This window comes from Anomaloglossus baeobatrachus, chromosome 5, assembly GCF_048569485.1.
Source record: "Anomaloglossus baeobatrachus isolate aAnoBae1 chromosome 5, aAnoBae1.hap1, whole genome shotgun sequence".
Classification (NCBI taxonomy): domain Eukaryota; kingdom Metazoa; phylum Chordata; class Amphibia; order Anura; family Aromobatidae; genus Anomaloglossus; species Anomaloglossus baeobatrachus.
Window position 1 is genome coordinate 18,911,535 of NC_134357.1, and position 24,920 is coordinate 18,936,454.

Genomic DNA, 24,920 nt, shown 5'->3' on the forward strand with positions numbered 1-24,920 from the left:
ACCTTAATAATATCAAGCCCCAAGTTGTCCGCTGTACCTGGCTGGTTTTAAAAAAAAAAAAAAATTGTGGGCACCCCACTTTTTTTTTTTTTTTTTAAATAATTGAAGAAAAAAAAAAGCGTTGGATCCCCTCTATTTTTTACAGTAGACAGCTGAGGGTTGCAGCCCACAACTGTTGCTGTTCCTGTGCTGGATAGGAAAAATAATTGGGACCCCACATCATTTTTTTTTTTTTTTTTCATTATTTTTTTTTTACCAAAACATAACTTGGCCAGCTGTTTTTTTAATTATCTATCGCTCTTTCGAGCTATTCTGTTATTTATTTCTGTTTTTATTTTCTATCTATTCTATATGTTCTATTTATTCTAGCTATCTATCAATTATCCAATTGTATTTTCTTTCTTCTTTAAAAATGCGGCAAAACGATTGTGTTCTTTCATGTGTTGTTTGAGCTAAGGATGCATTTTCTGTGACCACAGGATGAAAAGATACACTCCAGATGCAGTGTGCGCACATAGCCTTAAGGCTACTTTGCACGCTAGCAATGTCGCTGGTGAAACCACCCACCCCCGTCGGTTGTGCGTCCCGGGCAAATTGCTGCCCGTGGCGCACAACATCGCTAGGCCCCGTCACACGGACTTACCTGCCTAGCGACGTCGCTGTGACCGGCGAACCGCCTCCTTTCTAAGGGGGCGGTTCATTCGGCGTCACAGCGGCGTTACTAAGCGGCCGCCCAATAGAGGCGGAGGGGCGGAGATGAGCGGGCCGAACATCCCGCCCACCTCTTTCCTTCCTCATTGCCGGCAGCCGCTGGTACGGTGCTGTACCTTGTTCCTGCAGTGTCACACATAGCGATGTGTGCTGCCGCATGAATGACGAACAACCTGCGTCCTGCAACGGCAACGATAATTGGGATTAGAACGACGCGTCAACGATTAGGTGAGTAATTTTGATCGTTAACGGTCGTTCGTGCATTTCACACGCAACGATGTCACTAACGAGGCCGGATGTGCGTCACGAATTCCGTGAACCTAACAACATCTCGTTAGCAATGTCGTTGCGTGTGAAGCCCGCTTTAGACATCAGGGAAGTCACACAGGGAAGATGCTGTATTCGTGTCCAGAATGTGGGAAATGTTTGACATGTCCATTAATGGCCACTTTACACACAGAGATAAATCTTTGGCAGATCTGTGGTTGCAGTGAAATTGTGGACAATCAGTGCCAGGTTTGTGGCCGTGTACAAATGGAACAATATGTCCATGATTTCACTGCAACCACAGATCTGCCAAAGATTTATCTCTGTGTGTAAAGTGGCCTTAAGTCTTTATCAGCATGAGAGTTGTCACAGAGGAGAGAAGCCATTTTCATGTTCGTATTGTGGGAAAAATTTCAACCAGAAATCAGATCTTGTTAATAATCTGATAATTCACACTGAGGAGAGTAGATATATCTGTGCTTTGAATGTTTGAAATGTTTTGTCAGCAAATCACATCTTTTTGAACATCAAAAATTAGTAGTTAATTTATGAAATGTTTGCAATTACCAATAAATAATGTTTAAGCAATTTGAATCCAGATGATATATATGTATTACCTTGTAATAGTATGCTTAGAATCCTGATAATACACAGATATTTAGTGATAATGACGAGCCCACGGGTCCGAGGGTTTCACTCGTCATCAGGCTGGTGGTGGAGAAGGATGTCACGATGGCCTAGCCCGGTTCCGTGGTCCCGTCGGTGTAAATAAAGATGGGGATGTTGGGAGTAGTTGTCTCGTGACGCCACCTGTGGTATGTAGCTATGACTGGAGTCGCCGCTGCGGAAAGTCTCTCTCTCCTGGGGCTGATGTTAATGCATCTTGGGTGTTGCAGCTCCCCACAGGTAGAGCTAGGCCCCAGGGAGGATGATGGGGTTGGTAGTAGTCTGTGATATTGTAACGTTTGGGTGCAGGACTGAGGATGCCGATAATAACTGGACAACACAGGGCTGTAGTTTCCTTTACCTTTACTTGGCCGTTGTTATACAGCCCGGGAGTCTGGTCCAGAAGATGGCGGTGGTCCGGTCAGCCTGGAAGCAATGAGGGAATTCACCGTGCCGGGTGGGTTGGAGGCCTTCCTTGTAGCGCTTCAGTGTGTGTGTGTCTGTGGCTTGGAGCCAGGGGCGGGCTGGCCCGGGGGACAGGCGGGCAATTTCCCACCGGACCGCCCTCCCAACTGCTGTTATAAGGCCGACCGACTGCTGCATGATGTCATTATAATATGTACATAGCCGCGCACAGTGAACTGCGCTCGGCCGTGTCTCCTGTACTATAATGCTGCCGGCTGACACTATCTGGACCTGTATGTGTCAGTGACACATACAGGTGCAGATAGTGCCAGCAGGCAGCATTATAGTACAGGAGACATGGCCGCGCGCAGTTCACTGTTCGCGGCCATGTGTGTTATGGCGTCATGCCAGGGCCGCCATCAGCGCATTACTGCCCTGGTGTACGGGCCGCCTGGTGAGTAGAAGTAAAGAACCCGGCCGCTCACAGAAAGCTGCCCTCCCCCTGCAGCTCTGCACTAACCTTTGTGATCGGTGCAGAGCAGGGAGGAAGCTACTGGGAGATGAACGGAGGCTGTTGGACTCCAGTAGGTGAAATGAGTAATTTCAGGACCTTTCAAGTCATGTGCCTTATCACATGACCGGTGAAGTGACAGGTCCTGTTGTTCAGCTGCTGCAGCCTCCGTGCAGCTCCCAGCGTCTCCTCTCCTGCCTGCACCGATCAGAAACTGCAAGATGAGGTAATGTATAGTGTGGTAAGTAAATGTGCTTGTTGTGAGGCTGTATGTTTATATGTGCAGCATTTAACAAAGTTGTGTTTGTTAATAGGTGCATGTATTAGAGCTGTGTATGTAGGTGTATATAGTAGGGCAATGTGTTTATATTTATGCATGTAGTAGAGCTGTGTGTGTTTATATTTGAATGAAGCAAAGCCGTGTGTGTAAATCCCTGTAGCAGAGCCGTGTGTGTATATCGCTGTGTGTGTGTGTGTGTGTGTGTATAGGCCTGTGGCAGAGCTGTGTGTGTGTATATAGGCCTGTGGCAGAGCTGTGTGTGTGTATATAGGCCTGTGGCAGAGCTGTGTGTGTGTATGTAGGCCTGTGGCAGACCCATGTGTGTGTGTGTGTGTGTGTGTGTGTGTGTGTGTGTGTGTGTGTGTATGTAGGCCTGTGGCAGAGCCATGTGTGTGTATGTGTGTATAGGCCTGTGGCAGAGCCGTGTGTGTGTGTATAGGCCTGTGGCAGAGCCGTGTGTGTGTGTGTATAGGCCTGTGGCAGAGCCGTGTGTGTGTGTGTATAGGCCTGTGGCAGAGCCATGTGTATGTGTGTATAGGCCTGTGGCAGAGACGTGTGTGTGTGTATATAGGCCTGTGGCAGAGCCGTGTGTGTGTGTGTATATAGGCCTGTGGCAGAGCCGTGTGTGTGTGTATAGGCCTGTGGCAGAGCCATGTGTGTGTGTGTGTATAGGCCTGTGGCAGAGTCGTGTGTGCGTATAGGCCTGTGGCAGAGCCGTGTGTGTGTATAGGCCTATGGCAGAGCCGTGTGTGTGTGTATAGGCCTGCGGCAGAGACGTGTGTGTGTATAGGCCTGTGGCAGAGCCATGTGTGTGTGTGTATAGGCCTGTGGCAGAGCCGTGTGTGTATAGGCCTGTGGCAGAGCCGTGTGTGTGTATATAGGCCTGCGGCACAGCCGTGTGTGTGTGTGTATATAGGCCTGTGGCAGAGCCGTGTGTGTGTATAGGCCTGTGGCAGAACCGTGTGTGTATAGGCCTGTGGCAGAGCCGTGTGTGTATAGGCCTGTGGCAGAGCCGTGTGTGTGTATAGGCCTGTGGCAGAGTCGTGTGTGTGTATAGGCCTGTGGCAGAGCCGTGTGTGTGTATAGGCCTGTGGCAGAGCCGTGTGTGTGTGTATAGGCCTGTGGCAGAGCCGTGTGTGTATAGGCCTGTGGCAGAGCCGTGTGTGTGTGTAGGCCTGTGGCAGAGCCGTGTGTGTGTGTAGGCCTGTGGCAGAGCCGTGTGTGTGTATAGGCCTGTGGCAGAGCCGTGTGTGTGTGTGTATATAGGCCTGTGGCAGAGCCATGTGTGTGTGTGTATATAGGCCTGTGGCAGAGCCGTGTGTGTGTGTGTATAGGCCTGCGGCAGAGCCGTGTGTGTGTGTGTATAGGCCAGCGGCAGAGCCGTGTGTGTGTGTGTATAGGCCAGCGGCAGAGCCATGTGTGTGTGTATAGGCCTGCGGCAGAGCCATGTGTGTGTATATAGGCCTGCGGCAGAGCCGTGTGTGTGTGTGTGTATAGGCCTGTGGCAGAGCCGTGCGTGTGTGCGTATAGGCCTGTGGCAGAGCCGTGTGTGTGTGTATAGGCCTGTGGCAGAGCCGTGTGTGTGTGTATAGGCCTGTGGCAGAGCCATGTGTGTGTGTGTGTGTGTGTATAGGCCTGTGGCAGAGCCGTGTGTGTATAGGCCTGTGGCAGAGCCGTGTGTGTGTATAGGCCTGTGGCAGAGCCGTGTGTGTGTATATAGGCCTGTGGCAGAGCCGTATGTGTGTGTGTGTGTGTGTGTGTATAGGCCTGTGGCAGAGCCGTGTGTGCGTATAGGCCTGTGGAAGAGCCGTGTGTGTGTGTATAGGCCTGTGGCAGAGCCGTGTGTGTGTATAGGCCTGTGGCAGAGCCGTTTGTGTGTGTATAGGCCTGTGGCAGAGCCGTGTGTGTGTGTATAGGCCTGTGGCAGAGCCATGTGTGTGTGTGTGTATAGGCCTGTGGCAGAGCCGTGTGTGTGTGTATAGACCTGTGGCAGAGCCGTGTGTGTGTGTGTATAGGCCTGTGGCAGAGCCGTGTGTGTGTGTATAGGCCTGCGGCAGAGCTGTGTGTGTATATAGGCCTGCGGCAGAGCCGTGTGTGTATAGGCCTGTGGCAGAGCCGTGTGTGTGTGTGTGTGTGTATAGGCCTGTGGCAGAGCCGTGTGTGTATAGGCCTGTGGCAGAGCCGTGTGTGTGTGTATAGGCTTGTGGCAGAGTTGTGTGTGTGTATAGGCCTGTGGCAGAGTCGTGTGTGTGTATAGGCCTGTGGCAGAGCCGTGCATGTGTATAGGCCTGTGGCAGAGCCGTGTGTGTGTATAGGCCTGTGGCAGAGCCGTGTGTGTGTATATAGGCTTGTGGCAGAGCCGTGTGTGTGTATATAGGCTTGTGGCAGAGCCGTGTGTGTGCATAGGCCTGTGGCAAAGCCGTGTGTGTGTATAGGCCTGTGGCAGAGCCGTGTGTGTGTATAGGCCTGTGGCAGAGCCGTGTGTGTGTATAGGCCTGTGGCAGAGCCGTGTGTGTATAGGCCTGTGGCAGAGCCGTGTGTGTATAGGCCTGTGGCAGAGCCGTGTGTGTGTGTGTATAGGCCTGTGGCAGAGCCGTGTGTGTGTATATAGGCTTGTGGCAAAGCCGTGTGTGTGTATAGGCCTGTGGCAGAGCCGTGTGTGTGTATAGGCCTGTGGCAGAGCCGTGTGTGTGTATAGGCCTGTGGCAGAGCTGTGTGTGTGTGTGTATAGGCCTGTGGCAGAGCCGTGTGTGTGTGTATAGGCCTGTGGCAGAGTCGTGTGTGTGTATAGGCCTGTGGCAGAGCCGTGTGTGTGTATAGGCCTGTGGCAGAGCCGTGTGTGTGTATATCCCTGTGGCAGAGCAGTGTGTGTGTATATCCCTGTGGCAGAGTCGTGTGTGTGTGTATAGGCCTGTGGCAGAGCCGTGTGTGTGTATAGGCCTGTGGCAGAGTCGTGTGTGTGTATATCCCTGTGGCAGAGCAGTGTGTGTGTATATCCCTGTGGCAGAGCAGTGTGTGTGTATATCCCTGTGGCAGAGCCGTGTGTGTGTATAGGCCTGTGGCAGAGCCGTGTGTGTGTATAGGCCTGTGGCAGAGCCGTGTGTGTGTATAGGCCTGTGGCAGAGCCGTGTGTGTGTATAGGCCTGTGGCAGAGCCGTGTGTGTGTATAGGCCTGTGGCAGAGTCGTGTGTGTGTATAGGCCTGTGGCAGAGCCGTGTGTGTGTATAGGCCTGTGGCAGAGCAGTGTGTGTGTATATCCCTGTGGCAGAGCCGTGTGTGTGTATAGGCCTGTGGCAGAGCCGTGTGTGTGTATAGGCCTGTGGCAGAGCCGTGTGTGTATAGGCCTGTGGCAGAGCCGTGTGTGTATAGGCCTGTGGCAGAGCCGTGTGTGTGTATAGGCCTGTGGCAGAGAGCCGTGTGTGTGTATAGGCCTGTGGCAGAGAGCCGTGTGTGTGTATAGGCCTGTGGCAGAGCCGTGTGTGTGTATAGGCCTGTGGCAGAGCCATGTGTGTGTGTGTGTGTGTGTGTGTGTGTATAGGCCTGTGGCAGAGCCGTGTGTGTGTGTGTATAGGCCTGTGGCAGAGCCGTGTGTGTGTGTGTATAGGCCTGTGGCAGAGCCGTGTGTGTGTGTGTATAGGCCTGTGGCAGAGCCGTGTGTGTATAAGATATACTCCGCAGAAAGACTATTCTACCCTAGAACATTTATTAGTAATAATGACCACTCCCCTTTACACTGCCAGGGATGTTTTAATAGGAAAAATGTTTTTTTTTTCTATTTTCTGCTGTGTAAACTTGTGGTGTGTCTTATGGTAAAGAGCGTCTCATAGTCCAAAAAATATGGCGCTTAGCTTTATTAAGCCCCAGGGCCCCAGCTACTTAAAAGTATGGCCACCGAAGAGGGGCTGGCTGTTTGTGACATCATCAGTGACGTCTGATGCTGCCGGCCGCCCTCTGTTCATTATTGTGACGTTTGTACTGTGCATGCGCTAAAGAGGCTGCTATGTGCAGTACAAACGGGACCGTCCTGGAAGATGAAGGATGTCACCGCGAGGAGAGAGGATCCTCCAATTACCGCTGAACATCAGGACTCCATCTGAACCTTGTGTCTTTAGCGTTGGAGCCGTTCGTGGCTCATAAGTATAATCTGTGTGTGTCTGTCTCTCGGCTCATACACAGCACCATACTGTATATACAGGAGCACACTACAGTCTGCATTATGTCTGTATATACTATATATAGTGTGGATGCGTGTGTACAGTATAGTGCTGTGTATACACTATATACAGCCCCCATATTATATTCAGTGGGTATGGAAAGTATTCAGACCCCTTTAAATTGTTCACTCTGTTTCATTGCAGCCATGTGGTAAATTAAAAAAAGTTCATTTCTTTTCTCATTGATGTACACTCTGCACCCTATCCCACATCCATGGTGACAGAAATAACAGAAATGTAGACATTTTTGCAAATTTATTAAACAAGAATACTTTCCGTACCCAGTCTATATGCAGCCAGCAGCCTCTATATTATCTACAGTATATATTGCCTGTATACTCTTTATTATATATATAAATACGCATATGGCTGATGATTCCATCAGGGCTTGTTATTTTGATAACCCAAAAACACAGTGCATGCAGCCTTTTTCAGGCTGTCAAAATGACGACTGCGGTGCATAGCTGAGCCAAACAGCCGTTAAAGGGAACCTGTCACCAAATTTGGTGACTATAGGCTGTGGCCACCACCAGTGGGCTCTTATATACAGCATTCTAACATGTTGTATATAAGATCCCAGGCTGTGTAGAATGTAAAAATGACTTTATAATACTCACCTAATCGGTTGGTGCGGTGCAGACTGGTCAAAGGGGTGTCTCTGTTCTCCGGGTGCGGCGCCTCCTCTTTCGGCCATCTTTGTCCTTCTTCTTCTGAAGTCAGGGTGCATGACGCATCCTACCTCATCCACAATAGCCGGCATTGAGGTCCTACGCAGGTGCAATACAAATCTTTGATCTGATCAGCGCAGGGCAGATCAAAGTGCGCCTGCGCAGGACCTCAATGCCGGTGCGTGTGCATGACGTAGGATGTGTCATGCACGCCGACTTCAGAAGAAGGAGGACAAAGATGGAAGTGGAGTTTTTCCAAGAATGGCAGTGAGACTGTAGAAGGTTTGAGGGGTGAAGGTGGAGCTGGGGTGGAACCTGGGTGAAGTCTCAAAGGCCCTGAAAATATTGCCAGTATGGGGCCCTAAAATTCCTGGTGGCAGCATGCGCTGCCTCCCCACCGAAGGGGAGCATCAAACAAGTCTGTGGGCCACACAGGAGGCAAGAGAATTGTTGTCCTCAATCATCAAAAGTAAAAGCCCCCCCAGTATATGTATCTCTGTGTGTATAGGATTGTGTATGTCTATTTATGTATGTGTATGTTTATATGTTTGTTATTGTCTTCAAATTTGTACATGCTTCATGTGAATAAATCTGTGTATGTGTCTGTACACCGTGTGGGTGTACGTGTCTGTACTGTATGTTTGCATGTCCGTTTTGTGGGGATCTATGTATGTGTGTATGTAAGGGTACGTAACCACGTTCAGGGTTCACAGCATTTTGGATGCAGAGTGTTTTCACTGCATCCAAAACGCTGTGTTGTACAGTACAGCAAAATACGTACAGCACACGGATGGCATCAGTGTATAGTCCGTATACCATCAGTTTGCTGTACGTGTTACGATCAGTTTGCTGTACGTGTTTAACATTGAAAATATAGGATAAGCTTTGTGTTTGTTGTATATGCAGTTAGCTGGGTTATGGTACTGTATCTATGCAGTAAGCATGGTTTTGCTCTCATATCTATATAGTAAGCTCAGTTATGGTGCCATATTTGAGTAGTAAGCTTAGTTATGGTACTATGTGTATGCAGTGAGATTGTTCTGTTCCCGTATGTATGTAGGAGGCTTGGTTCTGTTGCGGTTTCTATGTAGATGACTGAGTAAGTACAATTGTGTTGTGCTCCCATATCTCTGTAGTAAGCTTGGTTCTGTTCCCATATCTCTGTAGTAAGCTCCGGTTTGCTCCTATATCTCTATAGTAAGCTCAGTTCTGCACCCTTATCTCTGTAGTTAGCTCAGTTCTGCTCCCTTATCTCTGTAGTAAGCTCAGTTCTGCACCCTTATTTCTGTAGTAAGGGTACCTTCACACTTAGCGATGCAGCAGCGATCCGACCAGCGATCTGACCTGGTCAGGATCGCTGCTGCATCGCTACATGGTCGCTGGTGAGCTGTCAAACAGGCAGATCTCACCAGCGACCAGTGAACAGCCCCCAGCCAGCAGCGACGTGCAAGCGATGCTGCGCTTGCACGGAGCCGCCGTCTGGAAGCTGCGGAGACTGGTAACTAAGGTAAACATCGGGTATGGTTACCCGATGTTTACATTAGTTACCAGTGTGAGCAGGGAGCAGGGAGCCGCGCACACTGAGCGCTGGCTCCTTGCTCTCCTAGCTACAGTACACATCGGGTTAATTAACCCGATGTGTAATGCAGCTACATGTGCAGAGAGCAGGGAGCCGCGCACACTGCTTAGCGCTGGCTCCTTGCTCTCCTAGCTGCTGTACACATCGTGTTAATTAACCCGATGTGTACAGCAGCTACATGTGCAGAGAGCCGGAGCCGGCAGCACAGGCAGCGTGAGAGCTGCAGAGGCTCGTAACTAAGGTAAATATCGGGTAACCACCTTGGTTACCCGATGTTTATCTTGGATACAGCTTACCTCAGCTGTCAGACGCCGGCTCCTGCTCCCTGCTCGCTTCATTTGTCGCTCTCTTGCTGTCACACACAGCGATCTGTGTGTCACAGCAGGAGAGCGGCTTTGAAGAAAACGAACCAGGGCTGTGTGTAACGAGCAGCGATCTCGCAGCAGGGGCCAGATCGCTGCTCAGTGTCACACACAGCGAGATCGCTAATGAGGTCACTGCTGCGTCACAAAAAGCGTGACTCAGCAGCGATCTCGGCAGCGAGCTCGCTGTGTGTGAAGCACCCCTAAGCTCGGTTCTGATCTCATATCTCTGTAGTAAGCTCAGTTCTCCTCCCATATCTCTGTAGTAAGCTCAGTTCTGCTCCCATATCCCTGTAGTAAGCTCGGTTCTGTTTCCATATCTCTATACTAAGATCAGTTCTGTTCCCATATCTCTGTAGTAAGCTCGGTTCTGCTCCCATATCTCTGTAGTAAGCTTGGTTCTGCTCCCTTATCTCTGCAGTAAGCTTGGTTCTGTTCCCATATCTCTGTAGTAAGCACAGTTCTGCTCCCATATCTCTGTAGTAAGCTCGGTTCTGCTCCCATATCTCTGTAGTAAGCTTGGTTCTGTACCCATATCTCTGTAGTAAGCACAGTTCTGTTCCCATATCTCTGTAGTAAGCTCAGTTCTGCTCCCATATCCCTGTAGTAAGCTCGGTTCTGTTTCAATATCTCTATACTAACATCAGTTCTGCTCCCATATCTCTGTAGTAAGCTCGGTTCTGCTCCCATATCTCTGTAGTAAGCTTGGTTCTGCTCCCATATCTCTGTAGTAAGCACAGTTCTGTTCCCATATCTCTGTAGTAAGCACAGTTCTGCTCCCATATCTCTGTAGTAAGCGCGGTTCTGCTCTCGTATCTCTGTAGTAAGCTAGGTTTTGCTCCCATATCTCGGTTCTGCTCCCATGAGTTCGCGTCAATTCCCGTATCTATGTAGTCATCTTGGTTCTGTTGCGGTATCTATGTACACAGTAAGCTAGGCTCTGTTTCCATATATATGCAGTAAGCTTGGCTCTGTTTCCATATATATGCACCAGCCTGTTCATAAAGCCTGTTACTGCTGCTTTAATGCAGCGGCCAGAGATGAACAGTCCAATAGTGGGCTGCCGCAACTTGAGGGCCACTGCTTTGTGATTTCCCCCAGGCTAAATTGTGCCAGCCAGCCCCTGCTTGGAGCCCTACAGAGACCCTCTTCCTAGGTGTCATTGTCAGTCCGTCCCTAATGGTGGCTGCACGAGCCTGTAGGGGCACAGTCTATTCAGCTGCGGTCCCAGGCTCTATTGTGCTGCTGCACCTTCAGGCTCTCTTTGGGCCAGGGGACTTGAAATCGCCTGTCCTCCGGGTTTCATTGGTGGGGCTTTAGCACCCAATCAGTCTAGAGCCCTGGTGCTCTGTTCCTGCACTAGGTCCTGAGAGGGCTCAGTCTCAAAGCTCTCCTCAGTGACTGTGTGCACTGCTCTCCTAAACTGTTCTGTTGGTGGTCTCGCTTTCAGTGTGTGCTTGGGTGTGTTTTCTAACCCCTCCCCAGACCAGAATGCACCAGGGAAGTTCTCCCTAAACCAGGTCTTGAGCTCCCCCTTCTGGCCTGAGTTAGGAAGTGTTGTATACAGACTAAAGGCCCTGTCACACACAGAGATAAATCTGCGGCAGATCTGTGGTTACAGTGAAATTGTGGACAATCAGTGCCAGGTTTGTGGCTGTGCACAAATGGAACAATATGTCCATGATTTCACTGCAACCACAGATCTGCCAAAGATTTATCTCTGTGTGTGACGGGGCCTTTACACAGCAAGGAGTTCTCCCCACTGCTTCCAAACATAGCTTCGCTCCCGGAGAAGAGAGCAACGCCAGTAGGGCTCCCATGACCACCACTGGGGTGCCACACTAACACTTTATGTAATTTTCTAGGACATTTTCTGGTTTTGAAAACTATCTTTTCATGGGGAATAATTATTTAAATCATGGTTTTTGTGGACCCTCTTTACCAGGCTCATTACCAGGAAAATTAGTTGTAGAAGAGATATATAATACCATAATAGTATATCACAAAACTTAGTACACCCCTCACATTTTGGTAAATATTTTATATCTTTTCATGGGACAACACTGAAGACCTGACACTTTGATACATTGTACAGTATTCAGTGTGCGGCTTGTATAACAGCGTAACTTTGATGTCCTTTAAATAACCCAACACACAGCCATTAATATCTAAATCTCTGCCAACAAAAGTGAGTACACCCGTAAGTTAAAATGGCCAAATCGTGTCCAATTAGCCATTTTACTTCCCCGATATCATGTGACACATTAGTGCTTCAGGGTCTCAGGTGTGAATGGGGAGCAGGTGTGGTAAATTTAGGGCTATGACTCACACACACACTCTCATATTGGTCACTAAACTGTCGGACACAGACAGAAAAGGTCACCTGTGCAAGAGCATAAATGGGACCTTTGCCATTCAATTTTCATCATAATGCACAATGCCACTAGTTTTGGAGGTAGAAATCGGCCCCTGAACCTCTTGGGCCCCTTTTCCAGCTGCACAGGTTTCTAAAATGTCCTCCCCTGGATCACTGGAAGTTGGACATAGCTCCTCATGGTAAAGAATTTTCTGAGGCTCTCAAAAAAAGAATTGTTGCTCTACATAAAGATGTTCTAGGCTACACAAAAATTACCAACATCCTGAAACTGAGCTGTAGCATGGCGGCCTAGAAGATCATACAGCATTTTAACAAGACGGGTTCTCCTAGAAACAGGCCATGCCATGTTTCGACCAAAGAAGTTGAGTGTACGTGCTAAGCGTCATATCTAGTGTAAATAGTTCACATTTATTAAATTATTCACAATACATAGATATATAATTTTAATTTTTTTTTTTTGCTGACATATCAAAAGTGTAATACTGGTAAAGAGTTGCATCATGCAAGGGACAGGACTTCCTAAGAAGGACATCACCAGCTGCACCTAAAACATATAACTATTTATATAACACCTTTAAGCGGGCCCTAAAAACGCATTTCTTTAGACTAGCCTATCACCTCACTGCCCTGATCTAATCTAGTCCCTTTCTGCCCTTTAAAAAATGTACTTCCAGTTCTCGTCCCCTGTACCTGTATAAATTCTCATCAACGAGTTTATGCAGCTGCATTTGAATACCCTATTTAATCGATGGCTGGACCATATATGACAGGCTTTTCTCCCCCCCAGTCACCTTTTGTGCCTCCCCTATTTCCTCATAGACTGTAGCTTACGAACAGGGCCCTCACTCCTCCTCGTATCTTAATTTTGTTATTTTGTATTGTCTCATATTGTCTGTACATGTCCCCTCTTAATTGTAAAGCGCTGCGGAATATGTTGGCGCTATAGAAATAAAACTTATTATTATTATTATTATTATTATTAACTATCCATCACATGACACACGGGGGGGGGCTCACTTCACTCTGGAGGGTCAACGCTGCAGGAACACGTGTGAGAGCTGCAGGAAGATTCCCGATGAAGCACATGTGCTAGGCCTCAGCAGGGCATTAAGGATTAGACCATATAAAGGATTTAGGCAAGGATAAATGAAAGAAGAAACAAACTTTATTGATTTAATAGAGAAATGGACAATTATCCAGTAGAATTTCAAAATATCTATCACGCAAGCTAAAGGACAATACTATTTTTCCTTTTCTGTAACTGATCGACATACAATGAACTTTTATTTTTGCCAATCATTTTTTTTCTATATAAAATACAACTATTTATTTTGAAATTTGAAGTCTATCTTTCCTGCGCCTCATCGCGTCCTTACTTAAAAAAATAAGTAATTTGTATATTTTTTAACATCTAGAGGTTGTCATTTCTTTTCCTAGACCCCACATGGAGTCAATGCCATTAATGTCAAAACCACTGGCTATAGAGTAAATACCTGAAAAAACAGTGAAGATCTGAGGCTCATCTTGCTCCCTCTTCTGCTGTGGTCTCGGCCTCTTCCAGCCGTTCCTGAGAAACAGAGCTTCCTGACTCCCACAAAGCGAGGCTGTGACACCACCACCACCAGCAGTGTCACCGAGCATCTCCACACCGTCCCAAGGAAGCGTTCAGCTGTATTTCCCCCGTACAATGGAGAGGAAGAGCAAGTAACCCCCTACCCACCTACAATCTCTGATCCTGAATGGCAGCATTTTCAAATTCCTGACCATTGAAATGTTGTCATTCCGGCTGGTGGAGATGGACACTTGTAGAAAGCTTATAGCGATGGCTGTCTCACAGTATGTGGCTCCCAGCCGCCACTACTTTTCCAGACGAGCCATCCCTGCCCTGCTCGAAAATACTGCAGGCAAAATCAGATGTGCACTGCACAACGCCATCGCCATCAAAGGTCCACATAACCACCGATACATGGACCAGTAAGCACCGGCAAGGACGTTATTACTCCCTAACTACCCACTGGATGAATGTAGTGGCAGCTGTGTCTGAGACGGAAACAGTCAGATAACCTTGACTCCATGTGGGGTCTAGGAACTCATCATTCCATCCATTATCTTCCATAAACTTTTCAACTCTGCCCTCCATTCCGGTCTCTACACTGCAGAAAGCCGCAGCACTTGTCAATTGTGTTTTATCATCATCAGAGATGTGATGCGGTGCTCCATTGACTGTGTGCACTTGCCATGTACTCATCTTCAAACAAAACAAGTGGTTGGGTTTACAGTGAATAAATAAAAAATTCAGCACTACTCACATGCATAAGCTGGTATGATGTAGATTAATTCCCTGTACACTGCAGAATAGGATTCCGGTGGTGCTCAAACTGTCAAGTAGTCTCTTGGTTGCAGCAAAAGAAAAGAAATTGGCACTTCACCGTCCTTAGAAAATTCAAAATTTTTTATTCATAATTCCATAAAAACACAAGGAGCTCTGAGATGCAGGGAGCATGTGAACGACAGCTGTTTTATGCTACATGGATTGCGTTTCAACAGGTCCCTCCCAGGGCTGCAGTTTGAATTATATTAGGGATTCCATTTTATCTCATTCTTAGTGAACCCCTTAAGTGGAAATGGTGAGGGCGGACAGGATATACAATGGGTACGGAAAGTATTCAGACCCCTATACATTTTTCACTCTTTGTTTCATTGTAGCCATTTGGTAAATTCAAAAAAGTTCATTTTTTCTCATTAATGTACACTCTGCCCCCATCTTGACGACTAAAAAACAGAAATTTTTGCACATGTATTAAACAAAAAAAACTGAAATATCACATGGTCATAAGTATTCAGCCCCTTTGCTCAGACACTCATATGTAAGTCACATGCTGTCCATTTCCTTGTGATCCTCCTTGAGATGGTTCTCCTCCTTCATTGGAGTCCAGCTGTGTGTAATTAAACTGATAGGACTTGATTTGGAAAGGCGCACACCTGTCTATATAAGACCTCACAGCTCACACTGCATGTCACACCAAATGAGGATCATGAGGTAAAAGGAACTGCCCAAGGAGCTCAGAGACAGAATTGTGTCAAAGCACAGATATGGCCAAGGCTACAAATTAAATTTCTGCCGTACTCAAGGTTCCTAAGAGCACAGTGGCCTCCATAATCCTTAAATGGAAGAAGTTTGGGACCAACAGAATTCTTTTTAGAACTGGCCGTCCAGCCAAACTGATCAATTATGGGAGAAGAGCCTTGGTGAGAGAGGTAAAGAAGATCCCCAAGATCACTGTGGCTGAGCTCCAGAGATGCAGTAGGGAGATGGGAGAAAGTTCCACAAAGTCACCTATCACTGCAGCCTCTGCCAGTCGGGCCTTTATGGCAGAGTGACCTGACGGAAGCCTCTCCTCAGTGCAAGACATATAAAAGCTCACATACAGTTTTCAAAAATACACGTAAAGGACTCCCAGACTATGAGAAATAAGATTCTCTGGTCTGAGGAGACGAAGACAGAACTTTTTGGTGATAACTAAGCCGTATGTGTGGAGAAAACCAAGCACTGCTCATTTACTGCCCAATACAATCCCCACAGTGACACATGGTGGAGGCAGCATCATGCTATGGGGACAGGGACAGGACAACTGGCTGCAATTGAAAGATGAATGAGGCCAAGTACAGAGATATCCTGGAAGAAAACCTCTTCCAGATGCTCTGGACCTCAGACTTGGCCAAAGGTTCACCTTCCAACAAGACAATGACCCTAAGCACACAGCTAAAATAACAAAGGAGTGGCATCAGAACAAATCTGTGACCATTCTTGAACGACCCAGCCAGAGCGCTGACCTAAACCCAATTGAGCATCTCTGGAGAGACCTGAAAATGACGTCCACCAACGTTCACCATCCAACCTGACAGGACTGGAGAGGATCTGCAAGAAGAATGGCCGAGGAGCCCCAAATACAGGATACCAAGAAGACTCATGGCTGTACTAGCTCAAAAGGGTGCGTCTACTCAATACTGAGCAAAGGGGCTGAATACTTATGACCTTGTGATATTTCTGTTTTTCTTGTTTAATAAATTTGCAAAAATTTCTACTTTTTTTTTCTGTCAAGATGGGGGATGGGATGCAGAGTGCACATTAATGAGAAAAAAAAATGAATTTATTTCAATTTACCAAATGGTTGCAATGAAACAAAAAGGGAAAAATTTAAAGGGGTCTGAATTCTTTCCGTACCCACTGTATGGTAGTATCCTCACCTTGGAGGGATGTGCACAAAGCCAGAGATGGACTGACTCAGCTGCAGCTTGCCCCAAATGATGGTACGGTGCAGGAACCACCATGTATCAGAAAAATAGGTTCAAAATTAAAAGAAAAAAAGGGGGATGACATAACCGCTGCTGGGTGTAACAGACAGGCAGGTAACACGTAAAGAAGAATTTATGAGATAAATACAGGGCTACACGTTTCAGCATCAGACAGAGTCTTCCTCAGGCCAGGTGTATACTGTATAAATACTTATATCACCCATTTTTTATTTGAATTCTTTTCACACAGTATAACCAGGAATATACAAGATGGTGATCACTGCTGTAAAGTGGAAGTAATAGCGCTATATAAGTGAGGAAATGTATAAGGTACACGTGACATCCGTTTTTAACACGAATGCCACACGTACCCATGTTATTCTATGATGTTACTCACACATCAGTGTTTTCAACTGCAGTCCTGCACACGGTGAGGCTCCTGGTCATGTGACCCCTGACTCCTCCCACACATGTGACTGATCACATGACGGTGACATCACCGCAGGTCCTGTAAGCACAGAGCAGCGTATTCTCCAGTGTGCGGCTCTGCAGGTGGCGGAGGTGAGTGCAGATTCCCCGTCCAGGCACCCTCATGTAGTATACAGCCCCTATATAGCACAGTGCAGACCCAGATAGCATTAGGCACCCTCATGTAGTATACAGCCCCTATATATCACAGTGCAGGCCCAGATAGCATTAGGCACCCTCATGTAGTATACAGCCCCTATATAGCACAGTGCAGGCCTAGATAGCATTAGGCACCCTCATGTAGTATACAGCCTGTATATAGCACAGTGCAGACCCAGATAGCATTAGGCATCCTCATGTAGTATGCAACCCCTATATAGCACAGTGCAGAGCCAGATAACATTAGGCATCCTCATGTAGTATACAGCCCCTATATAGCACAGTGCAGACCCAGATAGCATTAGGTATCCTCACATAGTACAAAGCCCCTATATAGCACAGTGCAGAGCCAGATAGCATTAGGCATCCTCATGTAGTACACATCCCCTATATAGCACAGTGCAGACCCAGATAGCATTAGTGTTACGTCACCGCCAGAGTCTGCTCCAGCGACTTCTGCTCTGATCACCAAGCGACGCCATGTTCCTGCCGTGGATGGTGCTGGTGATGGGAGAGGAGTCGATGCCAGCGGCACCGGTGGGCGCAGGCTCCGATCATCCACTGGGCTGGGTTATCTTGGGATCTGCAGTACCGCTGGCTGACTGTGGGTGGCATGTGTCTTCCAGCTGAAGTTGCAAGCGTTCAGCTACAGCCAATGGGAATAATAATAATAATAAAGTTTATTTATATAGCGCCAACATATTCCACAGCACTTTACAATCCGGTGGGGGTTGTATAGACAAATACAAAACAAAATGGCACATAATTCAACAGCTACAGTAGGAATGAGGGCCCTGCTCGAAAGCTTACAATCTTTGGGGAAGAAGGGGGACACAAAAGGTCAAGTACACTTGTAGATCTGGCTGGCTATTGTTATGCTAGTTAATTAGTTACATATAAAGACGACTGATCTGGTCTTTTGACAGTAACCTTTTGGGTGCCCTTACGTGCTATTGGTTGTATGTAGGATGTGAGGACAGAAATAGGAGAGAGAAGGTTATGAGTAGCATTTAGAAGGTGGGACGGGGGACAGTTAGGTTAGTAAGTTATTATGATAAGCTTGTCTGAAGAGATGTGTTTTTAATGTACGCTTAAAAACTTGGGGGCTGGATATTAGTCGCATTCTTTGGGGTAGTGCATTCCAGAAAACTGGCGCGGCACGAGAAAAGTCTTGGAGACGGAGGTGTGAGGTTCGTATTATGGAGGATGTTAGTCTAAGATCATTTGCGGAATGAAGGGGGCGGCTAGGATGATAGACAGAGATGAGGGATGAGATATATGGTGGTGCAGAGCTGTGGAGAGCTTTGTCGGTGAGGGATAGGAGTTTGTATTGTATTCTGTAGCTGATAGGTAGCCAGTGTAGTGACTGGCACAAGGTGGAGGCATCGGTGAAGCGGCTGGACAGGAATATGACCCTGGCAGCTGCATTCAAGATGGATTGGAGAGGGGAGAGTTTGGTCCGAGGGAGACCAATCAATAAAGAGTTGCAGTAATCTAGGCGGGAATGAATAAGAGCGACAGTAAGGGTTTTTGCAGTTTCCAAAGTAAGAAATGGTCGGATTCTGGAGATGTTTTTGAGATGTAGGCGACATGTGCGAGTGAGTGAATGTATATGGGGAATGAAGGAGAGTTCTGAATCAAATATGACCCCAAGACAGCGAGCATGCTGCTTGGGAATAATGATTGAATCATCAAAGGTAATTGAGATGTCGGGTGTAGATTGGTTGGTAGAGGGAGGAAACACAAGAAACTCAGTTTTGGAGAGATTCAGTTTCAGATAGAGGGAGGACATGCTTTGAGAGACAGCAGACAGACAATCTCTGGTATTTTGTAACAAAGCAGGGGTGATGATTGGAGATGATGTATATAATTTGGTGTCATCAGCATAGAAATGGTATTGGAAACCGAATCGGCTGATGGTTTGTCCAATAGGGGCGGTGTATAGAGAGAAAAGGAGAGGGCCCAAGACTGAGCCTTGAGGAACCCCGAAGGTGAGGGGGAGAGGAGTGGAGTAAGAGCCAGCAAAGGAAACCGTGAAGGAGCGGTCGGAGAGATAGGAGGAGAACCAGGCGAGAGCAATGTCCTTGAGGCCAATAGAGTGGAGCATGGTGAGGAGAAGTTGGTGATCCACAGTGTCAAAAGCAGCTGAGAGATCCAAGAGAAACAATAGGGAATAATGGCCTTTAGATTTTGCTGTTAATAGATCATTTGAGACTTTGGTGAGGGCCGTTTCGGTGGAGTGTAAAGAGCGGAATCCAGATTGAGAGGGATCAAGAAGTGAGTTTTCAGATAAATAGCGGATTAGTCGAGAGTGGACCAAGCGTTCCAGGAGCTTAGAGATAAATGGAAGGTTAGAGACTGGTCTGTAGTTAGCGGCACAGTTCTGATTGAGGGAAGGTTTTTTGAGTAGAGGGGTTATGATGGCATGTTTAAATGATGAAGGAAAGATACCTGATGAAAGAGAGAGGTTAAACATTTTGGTTAGATAGGTAGTGACAGCTGGGGAGAGAGCCTGAAGGAGATGTGAGGGAAGAGGCTCACTGGTGCATGTTGTTGGGCGGGAAGAGGCAAGGAGACGCGTCACTTCTTCTGTGACAGGCTCAAATATTGATAGTGAGCTTGAGGTGTGGGAGAGGAGGGGATCCAGGCTCTGAGGGGATTTTTCAAAGATTGTTTTGCGGATGTCGTTGATCTTTTGTAAGAAGAAAGTGGCCAGATCATCAGAGCTTAGGTTGGTGGCCGGGGTCTGTGCTTTAGGGCTCAGGAGGGAGTGGAAGGTTTCAAAGAGTCGTTTAGGATTGTTGGCCAGTGAAGTGATGAGATTGGTAAAGTATACTTGTTTAGCCAGATGGAGAGCAGAGTTGTAGGTTTTGAGCATGAACTTATAGTGGATGAAGTCTTCAGCTGAAAAGGTTTTTCTCCACAGACGCTCAGCACACCTAGAACAGCGCTGTAGGAAACGTGTTTGAAGCGTTTGCCAGGGCTGCCGCTGCCTGTGTGGTTTTTTTCTGCATGTAGCTGGTGCAGCTTCATCCAGGGCACTCTGCAATGGGAAGACACCGCACCCTTCTTATTCCCCCTCCTGTTACATGACCTCTGCCAGAGATAGTTCTGATTTTCCTGGCTCCTGTTACGTCCTATTCTGTTTGGTGATTCCTGTGTGTTGACTTCTGCCTGTTTTCTGACTACCCACCTGCCTACTGTTTTTGCACCTCGCTGCCCGATCCGGATTTGACCTCTGTTACGTTTGCTGACTACGTCATTGCCTGCCGATTCTGTCCCTGTTCCGCATTCCTGGTTTGACCCTGCCTGACTACTACTCTCATTGGACTGCAGCCTTCCACAGGTAGTGATCTCCAGGGCCCTCTGTAATTTCAAAGCCCTGTATAGGGGTTAAAGGGTTTCAGGGTTCTGGTGGTCCTGCTTGGTGAGTGGCTTCCCTCTAGCCTCCCCTTTACAGCCCCTCTGAGTCTGTGGATCCAGGCAGGCGTTACAATTAGGCACCCTCATGTAGTATACAGCCCCTATGTAGCACAGTGCAGACTCAGATAGCATTAGGCACCCTCATGTAGTATACAGCCCCTATATAGCACAGTACAGACCCAGATAGCATTAGATACCCTAATGTAGTATATAGCCCCTATATAGCACAGTGCAAATTCAGATAGCATTAGGCACCCTCATGTAGTATACAGCCCCGATATAGCACAGTACAGACCCAGATAGCATTAGGTACCCTCATGTAGTATACAGCCCCTATATAGCACAGTGCAGACTCAGATAGCATTAGGCACCCTCATGTAGTATACAGCCCCTATATAGCACAGTGAAGACCCACATAGCATTAGGCATCCTCATGTAGTACACAGCCCCTATAGCACAGTGCAGACCCAGATAGAATTAGGCACCCTCATGTAGTATACAGCCATCATATCATTTAATGCACCCCCATGGTCATCTGGTCACAGTGATGAAATACATACTCACTTCTCCTCGTTCCCCAGCTGCTCCAGTCTCCTCGGCGCGTCCACTGCTGTCGCTCTGACCTCACTGCAGGCGCGCAGTGTTGACACCACCGCACTCCGCTGCTGAGCTGTCAGAGCGCCGACAGACACAGAGAGAGAGTGATGAGAGAGGGAGCGCGCTCCACTACATCTCATCATTGTTCTCAATTGTATCAGCAACTGTGATGCCGATACAATTGAAAGCACGATCCTCGGCGGGGGGAGGCCGGTGACAGCGTGGGCACTGGGCCCCTCTGACTAGTGGTACGCCACTCCTGCCACCACGAGTGGACCCCCCGGCAGCCAAGGGGCCCGGCATTTGACTGGGTTTGCTGGGTGCTGACGCCGGCGCTGAATAATTCCATTGTTCTTTCTTTGTTTTAAAGGGACCTTGTCATCACAATTTAACCTGTAAAAGTAAAGGTGCGGCCATATTGGGGCTGTTATACTGATGGAATACTGGTTGTGCAGAAATCTGCAGTCTGGTTGTTGTTTCATATCAGCGTTTTTTTAACTGCAGCATGAATGCATTTTTTGCCGCTAAACCGGATCCTTTGCAAATGTGTTCTCATTTCAATACATTTGCAATGGAATCGTGGCAAGATGCGGTCACATGCGGTTGCGTGCGTCATACACTGGATCCGTTGTTTTGCGGTATTTTGTCTCTTTTCAAAACCGATACTTGTAGTGGTTTTGAGCTCAGTCAAAATACTGCATGTCACTGGCTCCGTGATATTGCAGCGGCAGCTGCAATGCAGTTCAATGAGCGCCGGATCCTGCTCTACCGAAAGTCACCGCATAGTGATAGACATGATCCTGTTTTATGTACTGAGCTTGCCCAAGTACAGAAAACTGTTAATTTATGTGCTGGGCATTATTTCTCTATCTCCCGCTCTACGATCGTGGAGGGGTGAGAGGGAATAATAAAGATGGAGTCTCTTAGGGTATGTGCGCACGTTGCGTTCTGTGCAGTGCGGAAAAGAACGCACCCTCTGGCAGACTAGACAAATGTAAACACTGCGTTTGAAAAAAAAAAAAATGCATCCAAAACGCATGCATTTTGGATGCATTTTCCATGCGTTTTGGATGCATTTTTGACAGTGCGTTCCCCCGGCAATTAAGCTCTGCTACATGCTTGCTGACAGCAGACACAGACAGTCGCGCGACGAGAATGAATTCGGATGAACTTCTCCCAACTTCATTGTCTGTCTGTGTGTCGCGTCCTGATTAGCGGTCAGCCGTGAAGGACTCACCGGTGACCGCTAATCCCCTGAGTGACTGAAGTGAGCAGCGCCATCAGCGTTGCCGTCACTCAGGTTACCCGCGGCCACAGCTGGAGTCCTCCACCTGAGAGCGGTAGCCGCGGGTAACCTGAGTGACGGCACCGCTGATCACTTCAGTCACTCGGGCGACTTGCTGTCACAGTTGTAGGATCCAGCGGTGGCCGCGGCTAACCTAAGTGACGTCATCGCTGATCGTGCGGCTCACTTCAGTTGCTGCGTGGAGCTGACAGAGAGCGGTCGTGGTCTGTTGCCGCTCCTGTCAGCTGCATGTAGCAGAGCTGGATGCATCGCGGGACCTTGTGTGGATTACGTCGGACCTGGAGGGGTATTTGGGGATTAATAAAGTGGTGAAAAAGGGTGGGTTTTTTGTCTTTTATTCCAAGTAAAGGATTTTTTCGGGTGTATGTGTTTATTTTCTTTAACATGCAGGTTAATCATGGAAGGTATCTCGGGGAGCCGCTTGCCATGATTAACCTAGGACTTAAGGGGGCTTTACACGCAGCGACATCGCTAGCGATGTCGCTCGTGAAAGCACCCGCCCCCGTCGTTTGTGTGTCACAGGCAAATTGCTGCCCGTGGCGCACAATATCGCTAACACCCATCACACGTACTTACCTTCCTAGCTACGTCACTGTGAGCGCGAATGTGGGTTAATAAAATCCATGAAATAATTAAAAAAAAGGACTTCCCTATATTTTTGGTTCCTAGTCGGGTACAAATAAACAGCTGAGGTTTGGGGCAACCCGTACCTGCCTGCTCTACCTGGCTATCATACAAAAATATGGCGAAGCCCTAGTAATTTTTTTTTTTTAGATTTTTGGCAAAATAAAAAGGGCTTCCCTGGATTTTCCATTGCCAGCGAAGGTAACACCAGGCAGTGGGGGGTTAGCAGCCAGTAGCTGCTTGGGTTACCCTTAGCTGTAGAAAATGCAGCGGGAGACCACACATTTTTTTTTTTTTACTCCTAACCCTAGGGTTAGGGTTATGTGCTTGGGTTTTTGTTTTTTTTTGTTTTTATTTTTTAATTAATTAAAAAAAAAAAAACGACATGGGCTTCGCCCATCGAGCACTCAAGCATTTTACTGCTCACTCATCCCTACTCCTAACCACACAGCCAGCAGAACAAGTAATCAGATCAGCTGACTCCAGTGCCGGTCGATTACTTGTTCTGTGTCCCCTTGCATCCATCGCAGCGTGTGCGGGCTGTGATGTTAGCTGAGTTCGGCCGGCACAGGAGTCAGCCAATCTGAACTCAGTTGAACTCCAGCCCGCACATGCTGCGATGGATGCAGCGAGACACAGAACAAGTAAACGGCCGACACTGGAGTCAGCTGATCTGATTACTTATTCTGCTGGCTGTGAGGTAGGTCAGGTGTTCAGCTGAGTTCAGATCAGCTGACTCCAGTGCCGGTCAAACTCAGCTGAATTCCACAGCACACACACTGCGATGGATGCAGCGGGACACAGAACAAGTAATCGGCCGGCACTGGAGTCAGCTGATCTGAACTCAGCTGAACTCCTGACCACACAGCGCGCACACGGTCACACGTGATCAGCAGAAGGCAGTGACTGCTGTTAACCTGTATCCATCGCAGCGTGTGCGGGCTGTGAGATAAGGAGTTCAGCTGACTCGAGTGCCGGCCGATTAAATTCTGTGTCCCACTGAAGCCATCGCAGCAGCCATAAAAAGTAGAAGGAGAAGGATACGGTAAAATAACGTACTGGTGAATTGCGGTTGCATGCGTTGCACTTTGAATGCACAGGATCCGGTCAAATGCGGTTTGCGGTATTTTACCTACAGACAAAAAAAACGCTGATGTGAAACCAGCCTAATGATAGAAGTTTTGGTGTAATATCCATTTTGTGCAATGTGGCGGTACTGTGGGTAGAGTCTTTAGATCTGCTGCGGCCCCTCCGCATTTATACAAGCAAATTTTTAAAAAAAATTTCACTAGAATTTTCCGAAAGAAGAATGGAGGTAACACACCTTCCTCTCCAGGGTATGTTCAGCAAAATGGCACTGCAGAGAGCACATGCACACACTCGCATAGAACGGTATTAAGCAAAATGGTGCCGTGGGCGATGTATATGCACAGTGACATCCATTTGTCTTTTGCATAATGATGCCATGGGCGATGTATGTGCACAGTGACATCGACCCGTAATTAAAGAAATAGCGCCGTGGGCAGTGCATGCGCACAGTGACATCCTTTCGTCTTTACCATAATGGCGCAGTGGGCGCTGTATATGCACCGTGACGTCAAACAGTCTTTAACAAAATGGCACAGTGGACGGTGCATGTAAACAGTGACATCCGATGGTGTTCAGCAAAATGAGACCGGTGGAGGTGCATGTGCAGATTGAGTTCTTGGTTCTTGGTTCGTCATTGAGCCGAAGTCTTAATCTGCGCATGCGCCACATGCAGCACCTTTTTGCTGAAAAATGCCGGGAGATGAAATGCTGCCCTTCCTGTAGGTGGTGCTAGTGTTAAATTTAAAAAAAAGAGGCTTGTACAAACATGGAGAGGCCACAGCAGAGCTGAAGACCCCACCCAAGGTCCTGCCCCACAGTCTCGCCTATATGCACAAAAAGGATGTTGCACTAAAACTTCTATCGTGAATTAAACAAGATCCAGGCTGTGGATTTCTGCAGATGTATCTCTTAAATCAA